This window comes from Dendrobates tinctorius, unplaced genomic scaffold, assembly GCF_039654945.1.
Source record: "Dendrobates tinctorius isolate UK_male_01 unplaced genomic scaffold, ASM3965494v1 ptg000069l, whole genome shotgun sequence".
Classification (NCBI taxonomy): Eukaryota; Metazoa; Chordata; class Amphibia; order Anura; family Dendrobatidae; genus Dendrobates; species Dendrobates tinctorius.
Window position 1 is genome coordinate 11,496,526 of NW_027361737.1, and position 16,654 is coordinate 11,513,179.

The 16,654-nt window shown below is 43.0% G+C and overlaps 1 protein-coding gene across 5 annotated transcripts in view; it reads left to right on the top strand.

Annotated features, from left to right (window-relative positions):
• Positions 1-16,654, top strand: part of SPSB4 (splA/ryanodine receptor domain and SOCS box containing 4) — a 194,406-nt gene that overhangs the window by 123,486 nt on the left and 54,266 nt on the right. The window lies entirely within an intron of this gene.

The following is a 16,654-nucleotide window of genomic DNA, read 5'->3' on the forward strand; positions in this document are numbered from 1 at the left end:
TAAGTCCTTTGCAGCACATTCCCTTTACATGTAGGATTCAAGTATTGAGGGACAGATTAGCCAGGATATTAAATGGCAGCAGTGCAGAAACTGCAGTGTAATGAGCACCATATGGCTACGGAGGACTTCCTATGGCATATGCTGCTGTGTAACCTGGGAGGTGCTCGGCCACCCAGAGCACAAAAGAAGTCACTGGAAGTCTGTGTCTGTACAGAGCTGAATAATACATGCCCGGCCGACTCACAGCTGTTCTTTACTGCCATTTTTAGCCACGATCTGAAGCAAGGACTGACCTGTGTATTTTTCATCATTTATAATGCCATCACTGTCTTTGACTACTAAAAATTCTGGTGGCAATGAAGACGTTGTCTACCTATACGAGGCTTTGCTCGATAACGTTCCTCTTAGAGGTCATCTAATGGACTTATAGATATTGTGTGCCATATTCACATTAATAATGCAAATTCAGCCACTCCATTCATTGATTATGTTATTTCTGTGTGTCTGTGGGAGGAAAACAGAAAGCAGCCTGTATATGCTCCTTACCCCTAGAGATTTGGTCTTTTCTGCTAATCCACATCCTTCTTATAACCTTGTGACAGAGTAGGAAGCCTTTTGCTTTTGTTTGTTAATTCAAAACTGGGATGAATATAAGGGGGAAGCAGATTCTGTATTCCCTTCTTTGTTTCAGCTGAAATAATAAATGACATGAAAACAAATTAACTATTAAAAGTCCACTGGTATTATCTACTGTATAATCATAGGGTTATGCTTATGGACATCCCTGCTGGACCATAAAAATCCAGCCCAGCCAAATTCATTTCCTAGGTACACCCCCATTGTACCATGAACAGTCAAGTTCATATTTGGGGACAGCGAAGGTTTAACTGCTGTTAGTTTGGGCTCCATTTTTACTTTGGACGATTCACAGACAGATTGAGTGCATACAATTCCACTTAGCAGTTACACAAGGAGGCACTTTAGCTGAAAAATTACAACGTTTTCCTGAACAAGGAATGCTGCCACAATCTTGTATTCCTAGCTCCTCTTAAAAAATGCCTTCTCCTATTAAATATACTGTGTTGTAACTATCTCTCACCGCTTCCAATATCCCACAGTTGTCAGCTTCTCCTCTGAAGTGGATCCTTACTCACAACAACTACACTTTTTCCATTTTCCCCATTAAATCCCAATAGGGCCTGTGCTGAAATACTCTGCATATCTGAGGTTACTCAGTTATTCGGTTAGCGGTATTGCGCAGTGCAACTGAAACTAGTCCAGACAATTCCCAAATAAACTAGTCCAGCCAATTCCCAAGTAAACTAGTCCATCTAATTCCCAAGTAAACTAGTCCAGTCAATTCCCAAGTAAACTAGTCCAGCCAACTCCCAAGTAAACAAGTACTATGCTGCAGTTCCTCCTAAGCAACCCTCAGAGTTGGCACACTTCAAAACATCAACATGGTCCTCTAACAGCCTCCCTTGCTTTAAAAGGAATATGTCCCGGAACACAGCAAAATACTTCCGGGACATAGTGTACCGGCGCATGCTCAGTAATGATTTTCGGCTTTGCCCGCAGTTAGGCAAAGCATACTGCATGTGCGTAAAGCAAGATTTCTTTGCGCACGCGCGAACGATGGAGAAGAATACCAGAGAAGAGCGCAGACGGGGGCCATGGATGGGGTGGAGAAAAAAGAAGAAACACCGCCCATCAGACTGGACCCAGGCCATTTACATAGGCCTGCCACTTCTGGTGACAGATTCCCTTTAATCTGAGAATATCTGTTATTCCTCCCAGGTTCCTTCCAGGCTGACACAACCCCACCCATCACAATCACAGTAGACACTCTGGCCAGGATAACCCTACCCAGGCCTTTGATGCATTTGGCCTATGCTAATTTAGGGTCAGCCTGCACAGCAGGCCTACAAATGACTCAAGTCAGCTTACTTAGCCCCCAAGTCTAATTAGCAGCTAAAGGCTTAGGGACCCGTTTCACATAGCGACGCCCCAGCGATCCCGACAGCGATACGATCTGGTAAGGATCGCTGGTGCATCACTACATGGTCCCTAGTAAGCTGCTAAACAGGCAGACCTCTTCAGTGACGCAGCAACGATCCGACGATCCGTATAACGACCTGGGCGGTCGTTGGTACCTTGTCACACAGAAGCTTTTCTGACTATTCCCGCCTGCGTCCCTGAGTTCTGCGTCGCGAACGAGGTCAAACACAGCGATGCGCGCTGGACAGCGGGAAGCCAATGATGAAACTATGGCCCAGGAAATTCGAGCACGATCAGCGATATCCAGCGGGGTGGCCGGTCGCCGCTGCGTGTCACATGTAGCGAGATCACTGGCGAGGTCGCTGTTGCGTCACAAAATCGGTGACGCTTCAGTGATCTCGCTAGCGATCTCGCTATATGAGACGGGGGCTTTAGAAGATCAGAGTCACCGCTCCCATTCAGAGGTTCTTCTTGACTCTGCAGGCAATTATTTGGCTCAGTCTTCTGCAGATCAGAATCACCTCTCTCCTCTTAACCCACCTCCACAGAAATTGGACTCCTCCAGGCTCCAGCACATCAGGCTCCTAAAAGCAGATTAGGCCCCAGGTTTAAATGCCACACAAACCAACAGTAGCTTTAATAAACAGCTCAGAATGACCACACCTTCACCACCTATAGGTGCCAAACATCTCCTTTTATTCACCCCTCATCATGCCTAGCATTTTGACAATGTAGTTCAATGTGTCACCATAGACATCTTCCTTCTTTAGCACAAGGTTATTTTTAGGACTGTTAATCACATCACATTCATTACAGTCTAAAGGGCCATTTATATGTGACGTTTTGGCCCTTTTTATCGCAGATCGACTACAGAGAACTTGAGAAACACTTGTTTACTGAGCCATCTTTAGCTACAAAAGCTGTATGGGGAATAACAATTGTTGGGTTCACATAACATTTGCCACTACTTTCCATCAAGGCATCATTTTCGGCTGTCTATGCCTAGTTAAGACAGACAGTAAAACATAGACAATATGTCTTGCTGCCGACCTCCAATAGGTGTATACAGCCAAAAATAATGCACGACAGAGAACACTGTGCTTTCATCTGCATCATTTCTGTCAATGGCCCTGTCAGCAAATACGACCGAATCACATTTTCTGGAGGTTTAGACGTAAACCACGAAGGAGCCACTGTTGTAAACTCCAACTATTAAGTATTAATTGTCAATCACAAGGTAAAATTATGAATATTTTAATTCTCAAACACATTTGTATTAAAAATTCACTAAAGATGCCTATTTGGCATAACATGTTATCTGAAATACAGGGTGGGCCATTTAATGGATACCCATAAAGAAAATGGGAATGGTTGGTGATATCAACTCCCTGTTTGTGTTGGATTGTCAATGCAACCCTCTTCTCCCACTCTTGACACACTGATAGCAACACCGCAGAAGAAATGCTAGCACAGGCTTCAAATATCCATTGTTTCAGATGCTGCACATTTCATATCTTCACAGCATAGACAATTCCTTTCAGATGACCCCAAAGATAAAAGTCTAAGGGGGTCAGATTGGGAGACCTTGGTGGCCATTCAACTGACCCACGATGACCAATCCACTTTCCAGGAAACTGTTCATTTAGGAATGCTCGGACCGGACACCCATAATTGATGGTATGGTGTGGTATATTGGGTACAAAGACAGTGGGGCCATTCTTCATCAATGGAAACCTCAATGCCACTGGATATCTGAAATTGCTACATGATGATGTGTCGCCTTTTTTATGCACTGAACATGGCACGTTCCCTGAGTTTTTCCAGCAAGATGGTGCACCACCACATTATGGGTGTCAGGTCTGAGCATTCCTACAAGGAATCTGACCCCCTTAGACTAGCATTTCTTCTGCAGTGGTGCTATCAGTGTGTCAAGAGTGGGAGAAGAGGGTTGCATTGATAATCCAACACAATGGGCAGAACTTTGAACACATTTTATAAGTGGTCATAAACTTGTAAATAACTCCTAAAAGAATAAAGGTAGGTTACAACCAAGCACACCATTGTTTTTCTTGTGAAATTCTCAATAAGATGTGTCACATGACCCTCTTCCAATTGGAAAAAATAAAGTTGGATCCAAAATGGCTGACTTCAAAATGGCCACCATGGTCACCACCCATCTTGAAAAGTTTCCCACCTCCCAAATACTAATGTACCACAATTAGGAAGTTGATATCACCAACCATTCCCATTTTATTTAGGTGTATCCATATAAATGGTCCACCCTGTATATATTACATTTGTATGTAATATTATGTAATATTAGTATACCCTGACATCAAACACTTTTCGAGTAAGCCATACTCACTCAAAAGTTACAAAAATAACACTGGAGAAAAATCTTTAGCTCAGCAGGTTTCCCGGATCTCAGACTTAAGTAACTTTCTTGGCGGCAGATAGTTGTGCATCTATATGAATAGACTGACCGTCCTCTTTGGAAATCATAAGCCCAGTTTGGTATTGTCCTTGAGCCAATGTTGTAAAACCCTGGTGAGCTTAACAATGTGCCTGGAAGGATATGGTAAAGTGGCACTAGCTGATTAGAACAACCTTTTACTCTCTGTGCGGGAATGATGAAGTCCAGGTGCCTACCAAAATTAGCTCTGAATAGAACATCTGCCTCATTTAGCAAGAACTGGACAAATAATCAGCGCTTAGACAGTTAGGCGGCATCGCAGGCCATTCCTTCTTCTGTTCCCGTTCCTGTTCTAAATTAACCATTTGCTTCCTTTTTTAATGTTATATTTCTTTCTACTTTTGTAGACTTTTTGTTGTAACTGTGATGTCCCAGATTGCAGATGCATTATGTATATTGCTTTAATGATAGAAGATGGTATACATTGGAGACATTGACTTTTATAAAAATAAATTATTCTTCAAGGTTGGGTTCTGGCGCTCTGCTTCTTGTTTCTATCATTCGTTATGAATGTTTAACCTGAGTAACTTTCAATAGCAGCTGACTGGCAGAGGATTATGGTATATATAGTAACTTCCAATGATGATATTCAGAGGCTGGTGTTTGTGCGGTTCTTCTTTATGATGCAATCCTTCCACACTTAAAGGGTATTAAGTCGTCTCTTGAACAGCACAAAGCTATGTGGCCTCCTTAGTTTCCTTAGTTCCTGCTTTCTGGTAGGGCGGCCCTCCTCATTGAGCGTCAACTCTGGTGAATAATAGAACTGTAGTATAAGGCTACTTTCACACATCAGGTTTTCGGCGTCAGGCGCGATCCGGCGTCGTGCCGGAACGCCAGATCCGGCAAATGTTTTGTAAAACCGGATGTGACGGATCCGGTTTTCTGCCGGATCCGTCTTGTTCTTGACAGACAAAACCGGATCCGTCTCATCCGGTTCATCCGTTTTTCTATCCGTTTTTCGACGGATTACGCCGGATCCGGTTTTTAAAAACACCCCTTGTGGCCTTCCGAACGGGATTGGCTACTGGAAAACTATGTATAGCGTGTTCCTACAGCCCTTCTTTGACAGGTTGTAGAGGAGAAAGTGCAGGTTGGAGAGAAGAGCAAGTTACTGGCGAAGATGGATGTTGTGATTGGAAATATTTTGAAGAATTTGGCGGATTTTACAGCGGAGGCGAATCATTTGAGGGTGATTGTTCTGGAGAAGGAGAGAGCGAGACAGCAGCGCATCAGGCATCGTAGACGACGTTTGTGGATCCACCCCATCACAGCCAAGAGAATGACGCGTGGGGTCTATTCTACACTCTGCATGGACCTTCGACGAAACCCGGATAAATTTTTTGGATATGTTCGGATGAAAATGGAGAATTTTGATTACTTGATGGAGCGCATTGCACACCTCATAAGAAAAGCGGACACCTATTGCCGCTTCTCTGTTTCACCCGCAGAGCGTCTGATGGTGACTTTAAGGTAAGCCACATTTATTGGATGTGCTCGCATCAGAGCACACTTTCACTGCAATCTTGTTGGTGGTAGTTTGTATCTCCAAGTGTTATAGCTGAGTTTTGGTATGTAATGCTGTGATTTAAAACTAATTGATTGTTTTTTAATTCCCCACAGATTTCTTGCAACTGGAGAATCCTTTTCGTCACTGCATTTCCAGTACAGACTCGGGGTTTCCACCATATCTGGAATAGTGAAGTACACATGCCGTGCACTGTGGGACTCCTTAGCTGAAGAGTTTTTACCAGAGCCCACAACAGAGAGGTGGATTGAAATTTCAGAAAAGTTTCAACAGATATGTCAGTTTCCCAACTGCTTGGGCGCTGTGGACGGGAAACATATCCGCATTGTAAAGCCAGCCGGATCGGGATCGGAATATTTCAATTACAAGAAATATTTTTCAATTGTCCTCATGGCCATCGCTGACGCGGAATACAAATTTATTGCTGTTGATATTGGGGCCTATGGCCGCTCCAATGACTCTCAAGTTTTCAAACTGTCTGCCATGGGGCGTAAACTGTATGGAAACAACTTCCAGTTCCCACCCCCTAGACCGCTGCCGCAAACATCTGGTCCACCTATGCCATTTGTCTGTGTAGGGGATGAAGCCTTCCAGCTGTCAGAACACCTTTTGAAACCGTACTCTAGCAGAGGATTGACAAGAACAAAACGCATTTTTAATTACCGCCTCACAAGAGCAAGAAGAATGGTTGAATGTACCTTTGGTATTCTGACAGCCAAATGGCGGGTCCTATTGACTGCAATCAACCTCAAGACAGAAACTGTGGACGAGGTGATCAAAGCTTGCGTGGTACTCCACAATTTTGTTATCTGCAAGGAACCCATTTCCATTGAGGACACCTCTGAAGAAACCACCTTGCAAGATTACCATGACATTACCACTAGAAGTTCTGTGACGGTTTCAGTAATGAGGGACAATTTTGCACTATACTTTATGTCACCTCAAGGCAGAGTACACTGGCAGGATGACAGAGTGTGAAAGATTTGTGCCCAACCAAACTTGTGTACCTTCTGTACCAACAGTATATACCTTTGCCAACCAAAGTTGGCTATCTTGTCATGGTCTCTATTTTTAGCTTTAGGCCACAGGTGTGTACCTGGTTGTGTTTTATGCAAAGTATTTCACCTTTTAACAAAAGTTGTGTACATTGTTAGGAAATCACCAACAATAAACACAACTTTAGGTGAAATACTTTGCTTCAAACACAACCAGGAACACAACTGTGGCAAAAAGCTAAAATTTACCCACAGTTATATACCTGGTTTTGAATACCTTTTTACCTTTTAAATACCCTGTATTTAACCTTTTTTTTAAACATATTTCGCCGCAGAAAGAAATGACAGACAACCAGTGTAAACAATAATTTAACTTTTATTTAAAATATTTTTTTTTTGTAAACTGTTTTTAAAGTTAAAAAAACTTTTTTAATAAAGGTTTGAAACCAACTGGGCATTTTTATTACAAAACACATCATAAATCTGTGTAGTGTGGGGTGGAAATACTGCTGGAGGGGCTGCGGGACACTTCGACACTGGGAGTGTGGAGAGAGGATTGGGATCGTGGTGGGGAAGGAACAGTTAGAGGTGATGGTGTGGAAAAAGCTACAGAATGGGTGGACATGTGGGAGGCAGAAGAGGTGGTGGGCGGTGGAGTGGAGGGTTGGGCAGGGACTGTAGGAGCAGATGATGTTGATGGCAAGTTGTATGGGGAAGGAGTTTGGTACGGGGAAGGAGTTTGGTACGGGGCAGGTTGCTGGTACTGGGGAGGTTGCTGGTACTGGGGAGGTGGATGGTATGTAATAGGAGGGGGAGGATGGAAAGTGGCTGGAGGGGGTGCAGATGTAATAGGAGGGGGAGGATGGAAAGTGGCTGGAGGGGGTGCAGGTGGAGGAACTACTGTGGTGGGAGGAGGAGGTAGGGAGGTAACTTGCTGGAGAGCACCGTGGCATGAATGCATTACATGCATCTGCTGGGTAGGAGATAGCGTTTCCATGCGCTCCACATCAGACCTGAAAAAGGTGTGGTTTGGCGAAGATCTTGCTTCTGAATGCATGGTTTGCAGAAGTGTCTTCACCTCCAGAATGCTGGAGTTGATCTGCTGAAAGCCTGCGGAGATTTTCTCTGACAAGACTTTTAGACAGTTCTGGAAAGATGCATTCAGATGCAAGAACTCTGGCGCATAAGTCTTTTCCTGACCCCTCTGCCGCTGCCGCCCAGTACCCGCAGGTGTACTAGAGGTGGCAGGGGCAGAAGGGTGGGGTAAAGGGAAATCGATCTCCTCACCAGCAGCTTCATGTAATGTAGGCGGCCACGATGCTCCTGTGCTGGTGGATGGGACAGATGGGTCGAATGTGTGGGAAGGCTGGGAAGGTGCAGATGTACCGGGGCGGTCGAAGTGTCCCTTGGTGCCGGTCTCCTCAGGGATCGCCTCAGAAGGGTCCAATCGTGCAGGCTCCCGAGTGCTGCTCACCGTGCTGTGGAATAAAGAGAAAAAAAAACAATTAAAATAGTGACATGGTATGGCCCTGGCTGAAAAAAAAAAATTTACATCTAACATTTTTTTTCACATGTGGTGTGTAATATTTACCTTCTAGTGACCATTGTTTCCCGGAGGAACGACAGGGCTTGTGCGTACTTGTACTTGCTCCTGCGTCCTCCAGATCCACTCGGGGCCCGCATCTCTTTATTGAACTCCTTCTTGAAACGATCCCTCACAGACCGCCACCGCTTCACAATTCTGTTCCCTGAAACGAGAAAGGAGTGGTTAGTATACAACATCAGTGTTTCCCAAACTCCAGTCCTCATGGTCCCCAGGGGTCATGTTTTCAGGATTTCCATAGTAAATAGAAATCCTGAACACATGATCCGTGGGGACCACGAGGACTGTTGTTCGGGAAACACTGGTTTACATCAAGCAACCGGTACTGAATATACTTACGCTCTTTAATCTGGGCCCGAGCATCGAGGTCCTCCCAGCGGTCCACAAGGAGCGAACAGATTTCCTCCCAGAGTCGCCGGGTAACAATCAGGTCAGCGTGGCGGCGGTCAGCCATATTCCAGAGCGGCTCCCTTTCTCTGACGAGATCGATGAGGTGGTCCACATCGATTCCTCCATCCTCACCGTCAGAGTCGGGAGCACGCTGTGAAGGCTTTTTCGCCGGAGACAAAAAACGTTACAGTAGCCGTTTTTTCCAGACGCCGGATCGCGACACATTGCCGGATCTGGCGAAAACCGGATGAAACGCATGGCCATCCGGCTCGATCCGGCTCTAATGCAAGTCAATGGGGGGGAAACCGGATCCAGCATTGCATTTCGCCGGATCCGGTTTTTGTCAAAAGCGCCGGATCGCGCCTGACGGCGAAAACCTGATGTGTGAAAGAGGCCTTAGTAAAACTATAAAGCTCAGCACACGTTCTGCTATAACAGATTTAGATATTAGTGGTTTGTTTTCTTCTGGGTCTACACAGTTATAGCATTTATACATAGTGATAAAAGGGCATTTAATTGTACACACAGCTCCGGACATTATCAGACTTGCTGTGGCATTCTCTGGCTGGTGATTTATAATTGACTCTCTTCAGAAGACGAGAAAGAGTGAGAGGTACGGTGACCAGCTAACTGCTGTATAGAAATCAGTGGACTGGAGAGAGCAGACTGGGATGTTAAGAGTTAACTCTCCCGGAATGTAGATACTGCACACTCTTTGCCAGTGTATGGAGGCTGGGCTCCATGAAAACATGCTCTTTAGTATAAAAGATAAAAATTGTCATTGCAGGAGAATGACAAATAGAAAAAGCAGATCAATGACAAACTTGCTGATTTTCATACTGTCTAGCTAATCAAAGCAATTTAGGAACTTGAGAACAAACCTTTAATGGAATACTTGTGGTTGCCATATGTGACGTCAAACGTTTCTATCATTTTAAGCTAGGACTAAACAACAATTTTAAATGACAAAAATCTTGGCACTCAATATGTGAAATATTCAGACACTTTTATTTTGTGCATCCAGACAGAAAGGTTTAAACGTTTTCGGACTGAGCCGTCCAAAATTGGAACAGGCAGCTGTGCAGCGTAGGGCTTCAGAAAAGGGACCTCTAGGGTCACTAAAATAAGGAGTGAAGACAGCGCTGATAGCAGTGGGTATACAACCTCTAGAATTGAATTGCGCTGGTGAAGCCCAGGTCTGTGGTCTGGCTGCCCTGTGTGGAAGACGTCCCTTTTCTGAAGCCCTACGCTGCACAGCTGCCTGTTCCAATTTTGGACGGCTCAGTCCACATACGCTTTCCAGACGCCAGCCATTTAACATTTCCACTGGCCATCCAGTAAACGAGATTTTTCTGATGAAGGTCCTATGCTGGACCGAAAACGTTTAAACCTTTCTGTCTGGATGCACAAAATAAAAGTGTCTGAATATTTCACATATTGAGTGCCAAGATTTTTGTCATTTTTGATTGATGGGTTGGATACCCGACTTGAGCACCAACAACCAAACTATTCCTGAGTGCCGTGCTCTCTTTATAGGATTGTAAACAATTTTAGTTATGTGACCACAAAGGTCATTCAAATTCTGTAATGAAAATAAGTGCAAAATTGTGCATCTATAACAAGCAAGCTGGATTCAGATTTTTTGAAGTCCAATCTGGCAAAGATGCATGTGACTTGCAACTAAAAATCCAGCAGGGTTCTATTATTTGCAATTGACAAGTCATGGTCACCTTATGTCATGTGTCACAATGAAGATACTACTTGCCCACTTACATTCAGGCAATAGTGCCCAGGTATATAACATATAAATAGTAGTTACAATGGCATGTAAAAGGCACCCCTAGTCAAAATTACTGTTATTGTGAACGGTTAAGCAAGTTGAAGATGAAATGATATCTAAAAAGCTTAAAGTTAAAGATGACATTTTCCTTTGTATGTTTCTAAAAATTACAAAAAGGAAGATGATCTGATACAAAAGTTTGGCCACCCTACATGGTTAGTACCTAGTAGCTCCCCCTTTTGCAAGTATCACAGCTGGTAAATGCTTCTTGTAGCTAGACAAGAGTCTTTCAATTCCTTGGAAAATTCTTCCCGTTCTGTGAGATTCCTGGATCGTCTTGCATGCACTGATATTTTGAGGTCTAACCACAGATTTTCAATGATATTCAGCTCAGGGGACTGTGAGGGCCATTGTAAAACCTTCAGTTTGCATCTTTTGAGGTAGTCTGTTGTGGATTTTGATGTGTTTTTAGGATCATTATCCATTTGTAGAAGCCATCCTCTTTTCAACTTTTACAGGTGTTATGTTTGCATCAATAATTTGTTGAAATTTTATTGATTCCATTCTACCCTCTTTCCATGAAATGTCCCCTGTTCCATTGTCTGCAGCACAACCCCAAAGCATGATTGATCCACCCCATGCTTAATGGTTGTTGAGATGTTCTTTTCCTGAAATTCAGTGCCCTTTTTTATCTACACATACCTTTGATCATTGAGGCCAGAGAGTTCTATTTTAACCTCATTGGTCCACAGGACGTGTTTCCAAAATGTATCAGGCTTGTTTAGATGTTCTTTTGCACGCTGACACTGAATTTTATAGTGAGGACACAGAAGAGGTTTTCTTCTGATAACTGTTCCATGAAGACCATATTTGTACAGGTGTCTCTGAACAGTAGAACAATGTACCACAATTCTGGAGTCTGATAAACCTTTTTGAAGGTTTTTTAAAGTCAAGCATGGGTTCTGATTTGCCTGTAGCAATCCTATGAGCAGCTCTCATTGAAATTTTGCTTGGTGTTCCAGACTTTATCTGAGTCTCAATTGTTCCTATTAACTGCTTTTTCTTAATTAAGTTTCAAACTGAGGAAAGGGCAACTTGAAAATGCTTTGCTATTTATGTATAGCCTTTTCCTGCTTTGTGGGCCTGAGTTTGTATAAAGCTGGGAAATTTGCATCATCTGGCCTTTCCCTATGATGATAGTAAATAAGCCATTACCCTAACAGGCTAATTAAAGTCTTAAACCTTGGTCAAAGTTATTTGACCACACAAATCTCCAAGGGTGCCCAAACTTTTACATCTGCCCAGTTTCCTTTTTATAATTTTTAAAATGTAAAAAATGACAATATATATTTTTTTCCTAAATACAAAGGAAATGTGTCATCTTTAACTTTAGGCCTTTTAGAGATCATTTCATCTTCAACTTGCTTAACTGTTTACATTAACAGTAATTTTGACCAGGGTGCTCAAACTTTTACATTCCACAGTAATTGGCAAGCAGAACTGCACTTGCAGTGTTTTTTTTTCCATTAACATGATGAAAAACCAAGCAAAAGCCTAACGGACCCAATTATAATCAGTGGAGATCTCCATGCGCTGTGTGTGCCTGTCATAGTATTGACATATTGCTTGCAGGAGTTCACTTTTTCTGTTCTTATAATGGAACAGAGAACCAGAACTCCAAATTCCAGTGTGAACCTAGCCTTATAATGCCAGTTCCCACATTTCCCCAGAATTTTATGACGCTATATATGAGTAAATAAAATACACCAGTAAAGAGAGCTTGCCAGATATCCCCCTTATAGAGTGCCAGATATCCCCCTATAGAGTGCCAATTGAGCTGCCAGGACACAGGCAGTACCCACCACTTAGGCACCTACTCTACGTGGTGCCCTGGTTAAATGGTGCAGAGAGGTTGAGTTTGTGTACTGCTGCTTCATTCAAAGTCTATGGGACTAAAAGAACAACGGTCCACTTATACTGTACAATTATCATGAATGAGCATTCCTAGGAATGACGAAAGAGCAGCAAAACGCTAATTCATTAAGTAAAATGATCTTTTTTGCTGCAAGAATAATGGCAGCCTTTACGCCAGCTATGTAACCAGGCTACTAAGTGACCGTCTGATGGCGGTCAGTGTTAGCTAACCCTACATGTCTCCGTCAGTAATATAAACATTGAGTGAAGCGGCAGTGTTCATGCTCGACTTCCAATCCATTTATCGAAGAACTCAGGACTCTAGTTCTCACGATCGGTGGGGCCCCGTGCCATTGGGACCTCCATGAACATCACTTATTATGTAGCACAGCGATACATTGTGTTTGTGGCACAATTTGAATACTGGATTTTACATAGTGACTTTCTATAAAATATAATTACCAATTTCATGTCAAGTCTTTCTATTGGCACAGTCTTTCCAACCCTCCTGCCTCCTGTAGTAATATTGATGTGAATACACATTACAGGACAATTACTGTATGTGTTTGCGCATTTAAAGATGTTCCATCAGGGGATGGACTCACTTGGTGTGAGAAAGAAGCATTGGCTGTGGTCCCAGCTTACTTAAAATCTAGCAAAGGTGATAAAATGACTTAGTAAAAGCCCTAGGAGAAGTAATCTCCTCCAAATTCCATTCACTCATGTTAATATTTAAATTAATTCTTTACGCATTGAGCTGACTTATACGTGAAGTGACTGCAGAACATCGGACATATGTCTTACCAGGGATGGTGTTGATTCTCTGCCTAATCTGGTAGACCTGTCAGAAAACAGAAAAGACAGTATGATCTACACAGTACAGATATACTGTAGGGATATATGAAATACAGTATGCCTATAGGTGTATACTGGGTGTCTATATTCAGAATTTCAGATCTTTATACTATTACAGTAAAGAGTAACACAATAGGAGAAATATTACAGTATAAGATAAATTTAATAGTGTCACAATCCATTTTTGGATACGTGGTACCTCTGATTCCACTATAATTTAAATGTAGCTTTTTTCCTTTCAGGACAGCAGAGGTTAATGTTCCCTTGCTGGCAGTGTGCTGCAGCTGCTTAATTGCTAGGTCAGCTGATGTGGGTGGTGACCATTCCCACCATCCTTTAAATGGTCACCTGATTTATCAGCTGACTGTTGGTGATAGAGTTTCTCTGGAGGCCAGCCAATGAGTGAGGAGCTCTCTGGTGTCAGCATTTATCAGCTGTTTGAGGTCCTGGTTCCATATCCTCTGTTGAGTGGAGTTTGCAGAAGCAGCCTGGAAGTGTTGTGTTTATACCTTGTCTGTCTCCTGTTTGTCACTACCCTCTGTGTTGTACCATCTGCAGTGGTGATGCACTAGCCATGGCAGTGCGAGGTGACAGCAAGGGACGAGGTTCATGACAGCAGTGGGGGGGGGGGGAGGACCCACTTGGGGCATTAAGGGGTGCAGGGACAGGTTGGAGGTCAGGAGGTGTCCCATCCATCATTCCCTATCGGTAGGACCTTCCTCTCCCCATTTCTATCCCCATTGTTGGAGTTTGTTTTGCCGACTGTTTGACTTAACTGAGTTAGTTTTGTGACAAATAGATTGCCATTGTCACAGATATATGTCCAGATGGCATCATAGGATCCCGTTGGATAAAACACCTTAGATTGACTTCGCTGCTGGAGTAAACCGGTTCTTCAACAATGATAATAAGGTTTTTATTACAACACAACACATTTCAGTGCCGTACCATCAGCTTTGTCAATTGGAAAAAACAAACGTGACATTTATTTTTTTCACTACATGAAGACGCCAATACATCGTCGAAACGTATTATGAATATAAAAATGTTATTATCATTATTTTTTAAGAATTGGTTTACTCCAACAGTGCAGCCCATCTAATAAGTTTTATCCAACGGGAACCAATATTTTCTGGAGGAGAATCTACCCACCAGCCAAGGGGCAGCAGCAGTTAGGGCTTGTGCCCGTGACAATGCTACCAGGTGAGCATTAACCAAGCACTTACCCACTCTCCCTCCATAGGATTTCACAATATTGTGCTCTCTGATGTCCACATCTAAATTTCTTTAGATAGTATTATAATCGTAGAGAGGAGTAGTCATTGCAAATTTAGAGGTTGCTCAGCATTCATCCAGAAATTACGGAATAAAATCAGCAGCCCTTGTTTTTCCTGTGTATCTGTGGACACATAGAGGGGGAATTCACCAAGCATTTTATGCCAGTGCCATGCGTCGTTCGAATTCCGCCCCAATTCACGGCCGGACTGCGCCTGTCGCTGATTGGTCGCGCCCGGCCGGGCGTGACCAATCAGCGACGCGGGATTTCCGTTACAGACAGACAGAATTAGACGATTATATAGTAGATATCACGGACCAACCAGCGAAACTAAGTGTTTGACAATTGTTTAATATCAGACTGTACACTATGAGCACTGAGCAATCAGTAATAGATCTATAATAGAATGCTCAGTGCCCATAGGTTGGCATAGGTCTCGTCAGTGCGAGTTCTGTTTACATAGAACGATGCACCGCAGAGAACGTTGAGTTTATGTGCTGTAGAAAAGATTATCTCATGGAAAACGCTCATTCATCAGGTGATCAGCAGCCGGTCTACAATTGTCCTTCAGTGTAAATTGGGCTTAAGCTTAGTCCACTGTGAGTTCCTGCAAGATCTGCAGATTCATCAGAATTAATCAATGATCTTATGTATTAGGGCCCATCCCAACTCATTCCCAACAGATGATGGTGGATGGAAAGAACGATGAAGCATGTTAAATTTCAAGCAGAAAAGTGAATGTGATAAAATCCATATACAGTTGTGCTCAAAAGTTTACATACTCTGGCAGAATTTTTGCTTTCTTGGCCTTGTTTAAGAGATTTTGGATGATAAAACCAAAACTTTTTCTCCACTCATGGTTAATGGTTGAGTGAAGCCTTTAATTGTAAAACTACTGTGTTTTCTCTTTTTAAATCATAATGACAACCCAAAACATCCAAATGACCCTGATCAAAAGTTCACATACCCATTTTTTAATACCGTATATTGCCCCCTCTAAAATCAATGACAGCTTGAAGTCTTTTGTGGTAATTGTGAATGAAGTTCTTTATTTTCTCAGATGGTAAAGCTGCCCACTCTTCTTAGCAAAAAGCTTCAAATTCCTGTAAATTCCTGGGCTGTTTAGCATGAACTGCCCACTTGAGATCTCCCCAGACTGGCTCAATGATATTGAGATCAGGAGACTGAGATGGCCACTCCAGAACCTTCACTTTGTTCTGCTGTAGCCAATGACAAGTCGATTTGACGTTGTGTTTTGGATTATTGTGATGTTGGAACGTCCAAATATGTCCCATGCGCAGCTTTCGGGCTGATGATTGCAAATTTGCCTCTAGTATTTGCTGATAACGTGCTGCATTCATCTTTCCTTCAACTTTGACCAAGTTTCCTGTGCTCACACATCTCCAAAACATCAGCGATCCACCTCTGTGCTTTACAGTAGGAATGGTGTTCCTTTCATCATACGCCTTGTTGACAACTCTCCAAATGAAATGTTTATGGTTTGCCAACCAGTTCAATTTTGGTCTCATCACTCCAAATTACCCTGTTCCAGAAGTTTTGAGGCTTGTCTCTGTGCTGTTTTGCGTATTGTAGGCGAGATACTTTGTGGCATTTGCGCAGTAATGGCTTTCTTTTGGCGACTCGACCATGCAGCCCATTTTTCTTCAAGTTCCTCCTTATTATGCATCTTGAAATAGCCGCAGCGCTAGTTTTCAGCGAGTCCAGTATTTCAGCTGATGTTATTTGTGGGTTTTTCTTTGCATCCCGAACAATTTTCCTGGCAGTTGTGGGCAAAATTTTTGTTGGTCTACCTGACCGTGGTTTTGTTTTTACAGAGCCCCTAAT